Raw genomic sequence first — 13,184 nt, 5'->3', positions numbered from 1 at the left:
TTCATTCTCTGTGGTTGGAAGTAATATCATTGTATTTAGTGCAACATTATTTACATGTGTTATATTTGTTTTGGGGAATTTTTGCTGTAACTTCTCTGCAATACTTGAAAAATGCTCGTTTACATAGATCGCTACGTGTTGTGCATCATTTATTACCTTATCCCCCTCCCTTAGCAGTATGTTATTCTGCCTTTGTTTGCCTTTCCCTGTTTCCTTTTTTATAACATCCCAGACTGCTTTGCTTTTATTCTCTGAATTATATATTACTTTGTCATTAAATGACTTTTTTGCAGAAATCAGCATCTTCCTATAGGTCTTTTTGTATCTATGATAGAAATTTAAGAATTCTTGATCGTTGCGAATATTTTTCATGGAATTGAAGTGTTACAGTGTTTGGGAGGACTTCTTAATACCTGCTGCTAATCCATCTGTTTTTGTGAGTTGTTGATACAGACATGTGTACTATTGTAAATGCCTTTTCAAAGTTCAGTTTAAGCAATGTGGAGAATTTAGAGAATTTCATATTTACATTTGTTTCCTTATACACTTCATCCCAGCTTTGTTTCTGAAAAATCTTTTATTTTTATTTCTGATGTCGTTTGTAGGCTTGTAGTTTAGGGAATGATTCAATTCCTGATTTTACTGTTGTTATTTGACAGAGATGGACTGATAATCAGACATCTTTTACAGTTAAATCACATTTTTACCTGTCCTGTGGCCACATGGTCAATTACTGATGCAGTTTTATAGTAACCCTTGTTGAACTATTGACCAATAGGGACATACAAAAACTTTGAAGTATGTTTATGAAGGTGCTGCTGGATTCATTTGCGATATTAGTGTATATTTTAAAGTCCCCACACGGAATTACGTTGACCTTTGTACTTGAGACATTATCTAGAACTTCTGTTAATTTATTGAAAAAGTGTCCACACTACCACTGGGAGATCTATACACACACTAAAGATTATTTTCTTGGTGATATCAAGCCCTGTTAATTAAATACCTGGTATTTCTTAATGTTTGTCTTCACTTACTGTACTGAGGCCATATCTTGATTTGAACTGTGTTCCTTTTTAGATATAAATGCGTGATCCTCCACCCCTTGAAGCAGTTCTGCAGTAAGGGTTTTCCGTACTACATGTTGGATTTCTGTGTCTCTAAACTAGTGCTCAGTAATACAAAGTACTGTTTAGTTCAAAGATTGGAGTTCAACTTCTAATAGTTGTATTTCATTTTTTGTTGATTGCATGTGTTGATGGAGGATTGCTAAATCTGTGAAATACCCCATGTTACTCTTCCTAATGGTACTACTCCAGTCAATGAGATTTCACTTGGAAGACGTGTCTGAAAACGCCCCAGACAACGGTTGGGTACTAACATTACTCTCGCCTGCCATGAGGCCCAGCAACCAGGAATGCAGGAGCCTTTTGGTTCTCATCCACGGCACTCTTACGGCACAGCGGTACGTCAACGATATGCTATTCTCCATTTTGTTGCCCTTCATGGTAATCCATCCTGGGATTATATTTCAGCACGATAATGCCTGAACACCCGCACATGGCGAGAGTTTTTCCTTCTTGTCTTCGTGCTTGCCAAACCCTATCTTGACCAGCAAGGTCGCCGGATCTCTCCCCAGATGAGAACGTTTCGAGCATTGTGTATGGGGCCCTCAGACCAGCTCGTTTAGCACATATTGCAGATGATTATGTTTATGAAGTTATCACGTAATGAACATAGTAACGTGTTGGTACCTTTATTCTGAATATTCAACTTACTTGCTCGATCTACATTTAAGAACATTTATCGTTCAAGTACATGTTAAGATCTCATCTGCTTTCCTCTAATGTTCTTAGAAATATTTTCCCATGATATATGTGTATTACATTGATGGATGCTATTACATACTAATTATATGCTACAATAAATAATGACGCCAAAAGGATATTTCTTCCTTTGCACTCCCTGTGTGATCGACTGTATTAGAATTTGCAGGTAATTCTAAAAGAGGCCTGAAAACTTCACTGGCTGTAAAATGACGAATGATGACTGTAAGGGCGCATTTAACTAGAAAGTTAATGACCAAGACTCTATTCTGTCTAAAAGTAGCTTATTTAGAACTATAGTTTCATTCCCAGAGCTGCAGTTAAGGAAATTTGATTCACTACATATCAACAAAATAGAGATGGAGGTGAATTGCGAGCTTCAGTGTTGTACGATAGTTAGAGTACAGCTGAGTTAGTTAGTTACGTGGTTATGAGATTGGACAAATGATCAAAAATCTTTGTAGCAGCATATTGCTCTCTGCTTCTGAGCCAATTATTGCTTTAATAATGAATAATAAAAGTCATTGCGAGCTTTTGCGCAATGAATACTTTCTCACTTATTAGCAACACCATAAAATTACTCCATATGACATTACTGAGTGAAAATATGCAAAATATGTTATGAGGTTAATACATTTATTTCCGAGACTAGCAATTATAGGAAGAAGCAAGCTTTTCATCAATACATTCACCAAAAAATATGGAGCATTCTTCCAAACTTCATGACCCATATCCGTGTGCTACATCAAGTGATATGTCTTTCCTTTTTTGTACAGAAATAAATATAGTGTGTTTTCTCAAAATTAATGGAGAATCCATTTTCGGAGAACCATTTAACAATTCTTTGAATAGCAAAACATCAGTTTCATCAGTTCTGTAGATTTCTCACTAATGGAATTAGAACAACAGTTGTATCACACGCCATAAGTGCCAATTCTGTTTGTTGTATGCTAACTGTAAAGGCTTCCAAGAGGATAAGGAAGATGAGTGGAACCAAAATCGAACTCTGAGGGTTTCTTCCCAGTCACTAAAATTTTCTAACCTGTCAGCACTGAGTTATTCAGCTAAACGTTTTGCATTCTGTTTATTAATTGTGATTCAAACTAGCTGTGCGCAAAGCCATCGCCTAGCGAAATTTTATTATTTAAGGTTTGTAGTATTTGATGAGTTAATATGTAAATAGCGTTCTCGGTCGAGCAACCCTTCCGGATTGTAAACTGCTATATGCTAAGAACATTGATTCTTCTAAAATATGAGACTACTCTTGAGTGCATTACTTTTTAGAATATTTTGGGAGAAGATATCATTTATGTAAGTCTTTCTTATCACCTTTCTTATGAAGAGATTTAACAACTGCATAGTTAAGCTGTCTGGAAACATTCCGTAAACCAGTGATGCATTACTTGTATCGCTAAGGATATTGTTTATTAACAATCATCTTGCGGTGTTGCAGTTCTTCTTGTTATGTCTGTGCTTGCTACGAAAGAAAGACAAGGAATTCTGCCTTATTCAAGACACCTTTTTTTCTGTTTTGTTTCACCCAGACATGTTTCAGCACTTTTTGTGCTATATTCAGTGGGTTATTTTTTATTTTCTAACTGTAAAATTGTTGTTAAAAATTAACATTTATCGAAACTTTTGGTTCTAATGTTTACAATTGTGAATGAATAATTGTTGTAAAATATAATACATCATTTGTTCATAGTTCACAGTTGAGATATGTATTAACCACTTGATGCACTGTGTGTTGTTTATAACATTATGTCGAAGTTCTGGTTACACATTCTTCTCATCTGCGAACAGCAAAAACATAATTTTTATTTTTGTGTTTATTATGCATCTACAAACGGGAATCAGTATATATCACTTACGGTTTTGATATTGTCGTGCTTTCTCATACATTGTTGGCGAAGTGAATAGGCTGATTTAGTGACCTATGGTCGCTTGACACTGCACTTTCTCCGATTTTTCAAAACATAGGCAGAGTTTTCGCCGCTATTGCGTGTTGTTGTGGCAGTGTAGTATTCATTTGTTTCGTAGCTTGTTTGGCTGGATGGGGCGCGCGAGTTTGAACTGTATTTCGCGTCTGTGCTGTGTGTGTGTGTGTGTGTGTGTGTGTGTGTGTGTGTCTGTGGGTGCGTGTTCAGGACTGGGACAGAGAGAGAGAGAGAGAGAATGAGAAGGAGAAGGAGAAACAGAGGGGAGAAAGATATTTTTCCCATGAGTGGTTTTGGCTTGGGAGTTATTTATATAGATCTTCTATTGTGGCGAAGGGGTTTTTATTGCACAGTGATGTGTAATGAGTACTTTCTTTCTTTGTACTATAGATTTTTGGATGTGATAGTTTTCTTCTATAGTTAATTTTTGGTATAAGCTGTTGCTAGTCTTAAGGATGTGGAAGAAAGTTTCCATGTTTGTTGGCTCGTGATTGCGTGCTATCATGTGGTCTGCAAATGTTGACTGTGAGCTATTGCTTTTCAGTGCTCTGAGGTGTTCTGTATACCTGGTTCTGTAATTCCTACATGTTTGCCCCACATATACAGATTGACAGCAGTTGCAAGAAAGTTGGTACATGCTGGATTGGCTGTATTTGTCAGTGTTGGTGGTATTTCTTACAAATCTGCTTTGTATTGTGTTGTTGGTTCTGTATGGTATGTTGAGTGCTTATTTCTTTAGTGCCAGCCGGTGTGGCCAAGCGGTTCTAGGCACTTCCGTCTGGAACCGAGTGACCGCTGCGGTCGCAGGTTCGAATCCTGCCTCGGGCATGGATATTTGTGATGCCCTTAGGTTAGTTAGGTTTAAGTAGTTCTATGTTCTAGGGGACTGATGACCTCAGATGTTAAGTCCCATAGTGCTCAGAGTCATTTGATCCATTTTTGTTTCTTTAGTATATTACCCACCCTGTGTGTGACTTTGTTGTAGTAAGACATTATGTGCCATTTGTTGCTTACTGTCTGCTGATTTGTTGTGTGTTGTGCTGTGTTTGTTCGTGTGTGTGTTTCATGGTTATGTGTGTTTGTTTTGTATTTTGTGGTTTCTTTTGTCTACTCTCTTTGCATCATATCCATTCACCTGTGCTGCATCATATCCATTCACCTGTGCAATTTGTTTTATTGTATGCGAAGCTGTGGTTCCTCTATTAAGCAAATTGTGTCATCTACATATCTGTACCAATATATTATTTTGTACTGTTTTGGTATCACTATCTTGTCAAAGATTTGTTTTCCTATCTGATTGAGGATAATGTCAGCTAGGAGGCCACTGATTGGGGATCTCATGGGTAGTCCATCTTTTTTTGTAGAGAGTAAAATCTGTTGTTGAATGTGTAGTAGTTTTGCTCTGTGACGCGCCTGAGTATGGCTGATATTCCTTGTATATTTGCTGTTGGTGTGTTTCCTTGAAGTTTGTAGTGTTTGCTTTCCTCGGGGTTCTGCCGTGGAAATACAAAGTAGAAAATCTGATTGGGTTTCGAATTTTGATGGAATAAGTTACGGATGAGGCGGACTTCGTATTACTGATTGAGATAGTGCTGTAATTTGACCGTGAATGGTAGATCGGGTCGGCAACACTATAAAAAGCGACTGTAAGGAAATAGCATCAGAAATAAGTTGAAATTTACCCTATAATTCTGTCAGAAACGTAGGATTTATTATAATATAGTCTTCGTGGCTGCGTGTGGAATACTTCTCAATTTTGTTGTAGGATGACCTGTTTTCATTGTTCGCTGATCCTCTTGTTCTCCGTCTGATGAAAATTTCTTGAAGTTGTCACTGTCAGGATTAATTTATAAATTTGGCGATAACCATTGCGAATCACTATTGAAATAACTTCGTTTCGCAATACAGTTTTAATTTCCACAATGCTCTGCTCCCAGATCCCATTCCATTATTTAAGTACGACCTGGCTGGACAGTACTAATGTCAACGTTGGCTTCAATCGTCTCGTTCAAGCACAATGCCCGGGTTTTCTCTGTGTATATACAGATGGCTCCAAAATTCCGCAAGAAGAGTGTACAGGATGCGCTTTTTTCTGCCCTCAGATCCAGATCCGCAAAACCTCCAAACTGCCTACGAGCACTTCTATTTTTACGGCGGAGACAGTGGCAGTTTTGGAAGCACTTAAGTTTGTCTCTAGCACTTCCTTCCCCAAGATATTGATAGTATCTGAGTCGCAAAGCGTTCTTAAAAACATTCTGTACAGTCGATGGAACAAAACAACCAACAGTTATATCTTGGATGTGATATCTGAATATATTCGCAGCACACGCACCGGCCGGACGATCCATTTGTTGTGGGTACCTTCCCACTCTGGTATCCTCTAAAAAATGGCTCTGAGCATTATGGGACTCAACATCTTAGGTCATAAGTCCCCTAGGACTTAGAACTACTTAAACCTAACTAACCTGAGGACATCACACACACCCATGCCCGAGGCAGGATTCGAACCTGCGACCGTAGCAGTCCCGCGGTTCCGGACGGCAGCGCCAGAACCGCACGGCCACCGCGGCCGGCACTGGTATCCTCTATAATGATGAAGTTGATGCATTAGCCAAACAAGCGGCAACCTTAGGCACCGTCCTGGATCTGCACCTTCCTTATACAGACTACTTACGTGAAGTCAAGGATTACGTAAGACAACAGTGGCAGGAAATGTGGAACGTTTCTCAACAGACATTCATCAAGAGTACTGGTTACAATCTGTAGGTTTTAATGGTGTACAGAAATTATAAATATGTTTTGCTGATGAAGATATTTCAGAATTGGTGTGAATTGTAAGCCAAGATACTTTTAATTATTTCCCAATTCAATTCAATTCAATTTTTAAAACATTATGTACAAAACTGTAACAGTTAAGCTCTTTATTCTTGTAAATATGCATTTCTGTATTTGTTTATTCAATTATGTGTACATTGTCGCTATGTGTTGCCGATGGCTAAATTGAGTACACACTCAAAGGCCAAATAAAAAAATTAAAAAAAATTGAAAAAAGCATATTTAACACAGCGCCGAAAGATACACGTCTTGAACGTATGAAGACAAGAGAGTAATAAACTAGTTTTTAAAAAACAGGCACCTACGCAAAAAAAAATCAAAATTATTTATAAAAATCTGTCGCTGGCGTAGCGCTCTTCTGCATGCGCGATCGTAAATCATATCTTTGTACTGGCGGAGGCGCGGTAGTCAAAGTACCGTTACAAGTTGAAGGTTTCTTTCTATGATGTCGATGGTTTCTTCTGTTTTGATGTGTGTGTACAGAAAAGTCCACCTTTCATTTACCGGAACTGGCCAAGAATGAAGTGTTTTGGCTTATTTATTGAAAGCCCCTCGTATGTTTTGACACAGCCTGTTTAGAGACGGCCGTCGTCTGCCAGGACACGGATCGACTGCGTGTGTTGTGAAGAGTGTATCAGTATTCCCGCATGCGCTCGGCGCGCTGCACTCGCTGGACGAGGGCTGGGTCTGCGCGGCTGCGGGACAGGTCGGCGGTGTAATCCCCTGCGCGCAGCCAGCTGCCTGTCCTCTTCGTTTGCGATTCCCGCTGTCGCCGCGCGGCTGTCACTGCGGCGGGGACGCGTGGGCGGTCGGCCGACAGGTGACACGATCTGCCGATTACCGGCGCCGCAGCCGCAGCCGCCGCCGCCGCCAATCTCTGCGGGACCCACTCCGGCCAAATAATACGCCGCGACAGCGGCAGCGGCAAGCGCGGAACCAGCGGCGGCGCACATTGCTCGCCGAGATTTCATCAGCACGTTTTACTGGGAGTATTCGGAACATGTGTGCCGTGTGCTCGCGTAAAGGGTTATTCATAAGTGCCTTCCGAGTTTCAGAAAAAGGCCGTATCGGAACTACAAGACATAAAGACAAGTGGGGCAGGTGCGAGTAGACCTCGCACGTTCAGGGTCTCGTACAAACTTACACTACTGGCCATTACAATTGCTACACCAAGAAGAAATGCAGATGATAAACGGGTACTCATTGGACAAATATATTACACTAGAACTGACATGTGATTACATTTTCACGCAATTTGGGTGCCTATTTCCTGAGAAATCAGTACCCAGAACAACCACCTCTGGCCGTAACAACGGCCTTGATTCGCCTGGGCATTGAGTCAAACAGAGCTTGGATGGCGTGTACAGGTACAGTTGCCCATGCAGCTTCAACACGGTACCACAGTTCATCAGGAGTAGTGACTGGCGTATTGTGACGAGCCAGTTGCTCGGCCACGATTGACCTGACGATTTCAGTAGGTGAGAGATCTGGAGAATGTGCTGGCCAGGGCAGCACTCGAACATTTTCTGTATCCAGAAAGGCCCGTACAGGACCTGCAACATGCGTTCCTGTTGAAATGTAGGGCTTCGCAGGGATCGAATGAAGGGTAGAGCTACGACTCGTAACACATGTAAAATGTAACGTCCACTGTTGAAAGTGCCGTCAATGCCAACAAGAGGTGACCGAGACGTGTAACCAATGGCACCCCATACCACCACGCCAGGTGGTACGCCAATATGGCGATGACGAATACACGCTTCCAATGTGCGTTCACCGCGATGTCGCCATACACGGATGCGACCATCATGATGCTTAAACAGAACCTGGATTCATGCGAAAAAATGACGTTTTGCCATTCGTGCATCCAGGTTCGTCGTTGAGTACACCATCGCAGGCGCTCCTGTCTGTGATGCAGCGTTCAAGAGTAACCGCAGCCATGGTCTCCGAGCTGATAGTCCATGCTGCTGCAAACGTCGTCGAACTGTTCGTGTGGATGGTTGTTGTCTGCAAATGTCCCCAGCTGTTGACTCAGGGATCGAGACATAGCTGCACGATCCGTTACAGCCATGCGGGTAAGACTCCTGTCATCTCGACTGCTAGTGATACGAGGCCGTTGGGATCCAGCACGGTGTTCCGTATTACCCTCCTGAACCCGCCGCTTCCGTATTCTCCTAACTGTCATTGGATTTCGATCAACGCGAGCAGCAATGTCGCGATACGATAAACCGAATCGCGATAGGCTACAATCCGACCTTTATCAAAGTCGGAAACGTGATGGTACTCATTTCTCCTCCTTGCACGAGGCATCACAACAACGTTTCACCAGGCAACGCCGGTCAACTGCTGTCTGTGTATGAGAAATCGGTTGGAAACTTTCCTCATGTTACCACGCTGTAGGTGTCGCCACCGGGGCCAAACTTGTGTGACTGCTCTCAAAAGCGAATCATTTGCATATCACAGCATCTTCTTCCTGTCGGTTAAATTTCGCGTCTGTAGCACGTCATCTTCGTGGTTTAGCAATTTTAATGGCCAGTAGTGTAATTATGTAAACAGACAGTTCACACATTCCGTGGATCTAGAATCTCCAAAGCTTTTTTTACCGTTGTCGACTCTGATACTGGCAAGATATTAGTCCCAGGGATTCCAAAGCTTTCGAGAATGTTTTAATTTCAAGTTCTAAGTTGGATAACAAACGAAGAAAGAAATATATTTTTCATGCGATTCAGTTACAAAGTGACTGAAAACTTTCTGCTTGCCAAATTTCACGATTCCACGTCAGGAGGCCGGCCGTTGTGGCCGAGCGGTTCTAGGCGCTTCAGTCTGGAACCACGCAACCGCTACGGTCGAAGTTTCGAATCCTACCTCGGGCATGGATGTGTGATGTCCTTAGTTAGGTTTAAGTAGTTCTATGTTCTAGGAGACTGATGACTTCAGATGTTAAGTGCCATAGTGCTCATAGCCATTTGAACCATCCACTTCAGGGGCTGTGCGGCTGGTCCCGGTGGAGGTTCGAATCCTCCCTCGGGCATGGGTGCGTGTGGCTGTTGATATACTTTCCGGGATGTGAGGTCGTGGTCCAAGAACTTTTCTGCTCCTTACGTTTCGTCCAGAACTGCGCTGGACTTCCTCAGAGGCACTGCTCCGCTGAGTCTTGCCGACTGACTGGTCGGGTGTCTGAGAGCGACTTATATATTGTGAGAAAGGGGGGCGTGGTTCAGGTGACACGTGATGAGCAGTGATAATCCATAGCAAAGATAAGGTTGACTATCGATTACCACCTTGTCAAAGATAAAAATTGTTAGCAATTTTGTAGAGCCACTGTCCATATATCGCTAAGTTTCATAGCCTCCTCTTTCCTATTAAAATTATCGTGATGTTTATAAATTTCGATAGCTTCTCTATATAGTCGTGGATAGTAATTTAACGTTGTAGATAAAACTTCGGTATCCGAAAACTTCACTTGGTGGTTGCCTGGTTGAAGAGCATGTTCCGCTACAGCTGACTTTTCTATTTTTCCAAGTCGACAAAGACTTTTATGCTCTTTCAGTCGCGTGTTTACGCTTCTTTTGGTAGTACCAATGTAAACTTTACCACAGGTACATGGAATTTTATACACACCACATGTCGACAGGGGAGGGCGTTTATCCTTCACAGATCGTAGTACTTGACTTATTTTCTTTGTTGGTTTAAAGATCGGTTTTATGTCATGTTTTCGTAAGATCTTACCGATCCGATCTGTTGCTTTCTTAATAAAAGGGAGAACTACTGTATTTTTCTGTCGTTGTGGTTCATTCGTATCTTTTGGGTTTCTGTTCCTTGGACGCAAAATTCTATTTATCTCTTTTCATGAGTAGCCGTTTTTTTTTCAAAAGCCTGCTTTAGATGTTTCACTTCAGCATCCAAATGTTCAGGTGTACATATCCGTTCCGCTCGATCGACAAGACTTTTTATGACACCTCTTTTTTGTTGAGGATGATGATTAGAATTTTTATGTAAATATCTGTCCGTATGTGTTGCCTTCCGAAAAACTTTATATTCCAAGCTTCTATCGGACCGTCTCATAACTAAGACATCCAAGAAAGATATTCTGTTATCCTTTTCTATTTCCATGGTAAACCACGCCCCCCTTTCTCACAATATATAAGTCGCTCTCAGACACACGACCAGTCAGTCGGCAAGACTCAGCGGAGCAGTGCCTCTGAGGAAGTCCAGCGCAGTTCTGGACGAAACGTAAGTAGCAGAAAAGTTCTTGGACCGCGACCTCACATCCCGGAAAGTATATCAACAGCCATGCCACCCGGTCGTGAAAGCCTTCATTTTACAATGGGTGCTTAGCATATGTTAGGTTAAGTAGTGTGTAAGCTTAGGGGCTGATGACCTTACCAGATAAGTCGCATAAGATTAGAAAAAAAAAGAACGTCAGGGGCAAATAAACAACAGATTTTAATGAGTGAATTTAACTTAACTCCTCCCGAACAGGCCATGAAGGCCCAACGGTACCGACCGGCCGCCGTGTCATCCTTAGCCAACAGGCGTCACTGGATGCGGATATGGAGAGGCCTGTGGTCAGCACATCACTCATCTCACCGTATGTCAGTTTCCGAGATCGGAGCCGCTACTTCTCAATCAAGTAGCTCCTCAGTTTGCCTCACAAGGGCTGAGTGCACACCACTTGCCAACAGCGCTCGGCACATCGGATGGTCACCCATCCAAGTACTAGCCCAGCTCGGCAGCGCTTAACTTCGGTAATCTGACGGGAACCGGTGTTACCACTGCGGCAAGGCCGTTGGCGATGAGTGTCTTTGCAAGTATCAAAATACGTGATAATGACCGTATCTTTTGACCGCCTAGTCTTTGAAGCTTACATTTATGTGCCCGCCAAGTGACACAAATTTCAACGTGACACGCCTGTCGTTTCTGATAATTATGGGGCTTCACAGACGGATGGACAACAGACTGTCTGAAAACAAAAATGTGAATTTCTTTTCGTATGATATAAATATAAATTAACCATTTTCGGATTTTTTCATTTACTTGTGCAGTGAAATCTTACTTCTTGCCAAATTCATGACTGAAGACCAACGGTAAGTACCCTATACGTTTTCATGAATGAGTCAGCGACGGTAGGTAATACAAAAACGTATCTGTCCAAATGGCCTTAACTTTACTTTTACTGATTTTGCCTACGAAACAACCATCTTCAAAAGAATTTCCAGTCCTCATGAAGAGCCAATGAGCGGAGCCGCTATGCTATAACCAATTGGTATCTGTCAAACGAATGACACCTGATAATAACTCCTCCACGTACTGCATGCTGGTGTGAAGCCGAAACTGGTCTCATGAAAGCTGTTATATAACAGACCTGATATTCACCAGTAAAGTTAAAATCAATCCGATTTTAATAAAACGTTTTGTTTATAGGGCTAAGAATACGTTGGAAAATTCCGCTGAGTTAGAAAAGCTACGATGCATTACAGCTGATAGGAAGAGTGGAACTTGGAAATAATCTACATCTAGATCTGCGTGATTACTCTGCCGTTCACAATAAATTGCCTGGCAGAGGGTTCAATGAACCACCTTCAAGCTGTCTCTCTATCGTTCCACTCTCAAACAGCGCGCGGGGAAAACGAACGTTTACATTTTTCTGTGCGAGCCCTGACTTCTCTTATTTTATCGTGGTGATCTTATCTCCCTGTATTACTACGAACTGTGATCCTTCTGACAGTAAATCACGAATCCAGTTGCACTACTGTGGCGATATTCCATAGGCACGCAGTTTGGTTAGAAGACGATTGTGAGGAATTTTTGCGTAATAGAAATGTGATCAGAGTTACGCTGAGAGAGGATGTGGAGTGCATGTAGATGAAGGTAAGGTTGAACGTGATGATAGAGGTGCTGCAGCCAGGCAGATGAGAATATGTTGGGTCTCGTGTTTACGCGAAATTGAGGACAGAGGGTGGTGTCTTAAAGGTTTCAGGAGATGTGGAAATTTTGTGTTGGTACAGAACGTAGTTGAGAGAAGGCAGTCCGACCCGTAAAGGGAGGTGCAACGCGTCTTGTTGCATCATTCTGAGGGAGTGATGGAACTCGGGAGACCGAGAGCTTCTTGCAACATTAGCTTAAATGTGGACTACTCGGATGACGGTTTTGTCTGTACGGATCATGATGGTTACGTTTAGTCCCCGTATTCGGTCAGTTACTAGTTTTGGTCGAATGTGGCTTTTTTGCCTGGTTATATTTATCACATCCATTTAATTTTTGATAGAGGGTGGGGTCCAAGTCATTTTAACATATCAGTTAGGTGTATTGCACCGTTGTGAATAGTCAGGTGAAGTCGTTGGGTACGGAACGATTTGCTGCTTTTTTCCCCTATAATTATTACCTGCTTTTCTATGGGTCTATCGATAGATAGCATTGGACGTATATCTGAAGTTGTAGAAGTAGAGAGATCGCTGGGAAGAATGAAATGTAGGATACGTGGCAGGAAAGGCGGTGTGGTTAGCATGCTGGATTGGGTACACATGAGGTGGTGGTCGCGGACGACAGTTATGTTGCATGTGCTTCAACATACGGAGCATATTATATT

At 42.0% G+C, this 13,184-nt stretch overlaps 1 pseudogene; it reads right to left on the bottom strand.

Annotated features, from left to right (window-relative positions):
* Positions 1-11,271: 11,271 nt before the first annotated feature.
* LOC126104965 (5S ribosomal RNA) lies at positions 11,272-11,389 on the bottom strand (annotated as a pseudogene).
* Positions 11,390-13,184: the final 1,795 nt, after the last annotated feature.

The sequence above is a fragment of the Schistocerca cancellata genome, chromosome 1, assembly GCF_023864275.1.
Source record: "Schistocerca cancellata isolate TAMUIC-IGC-003103 chromosome 1, iqSchCanc2.1, whole genome shotgun sequence".
Classification (NCBI taxonomy): domain Eukaryota; kingdom Metazoa; phylum Arthropoda; class Insecta; order Orthoptera; family Acrididae; genus Schistocerca; species Schistocerca cancellata.
Note: the sequence above shows the minus strand (reverse complement) of the source record. Positions and strands in the feature narration are given on the sequence as shown.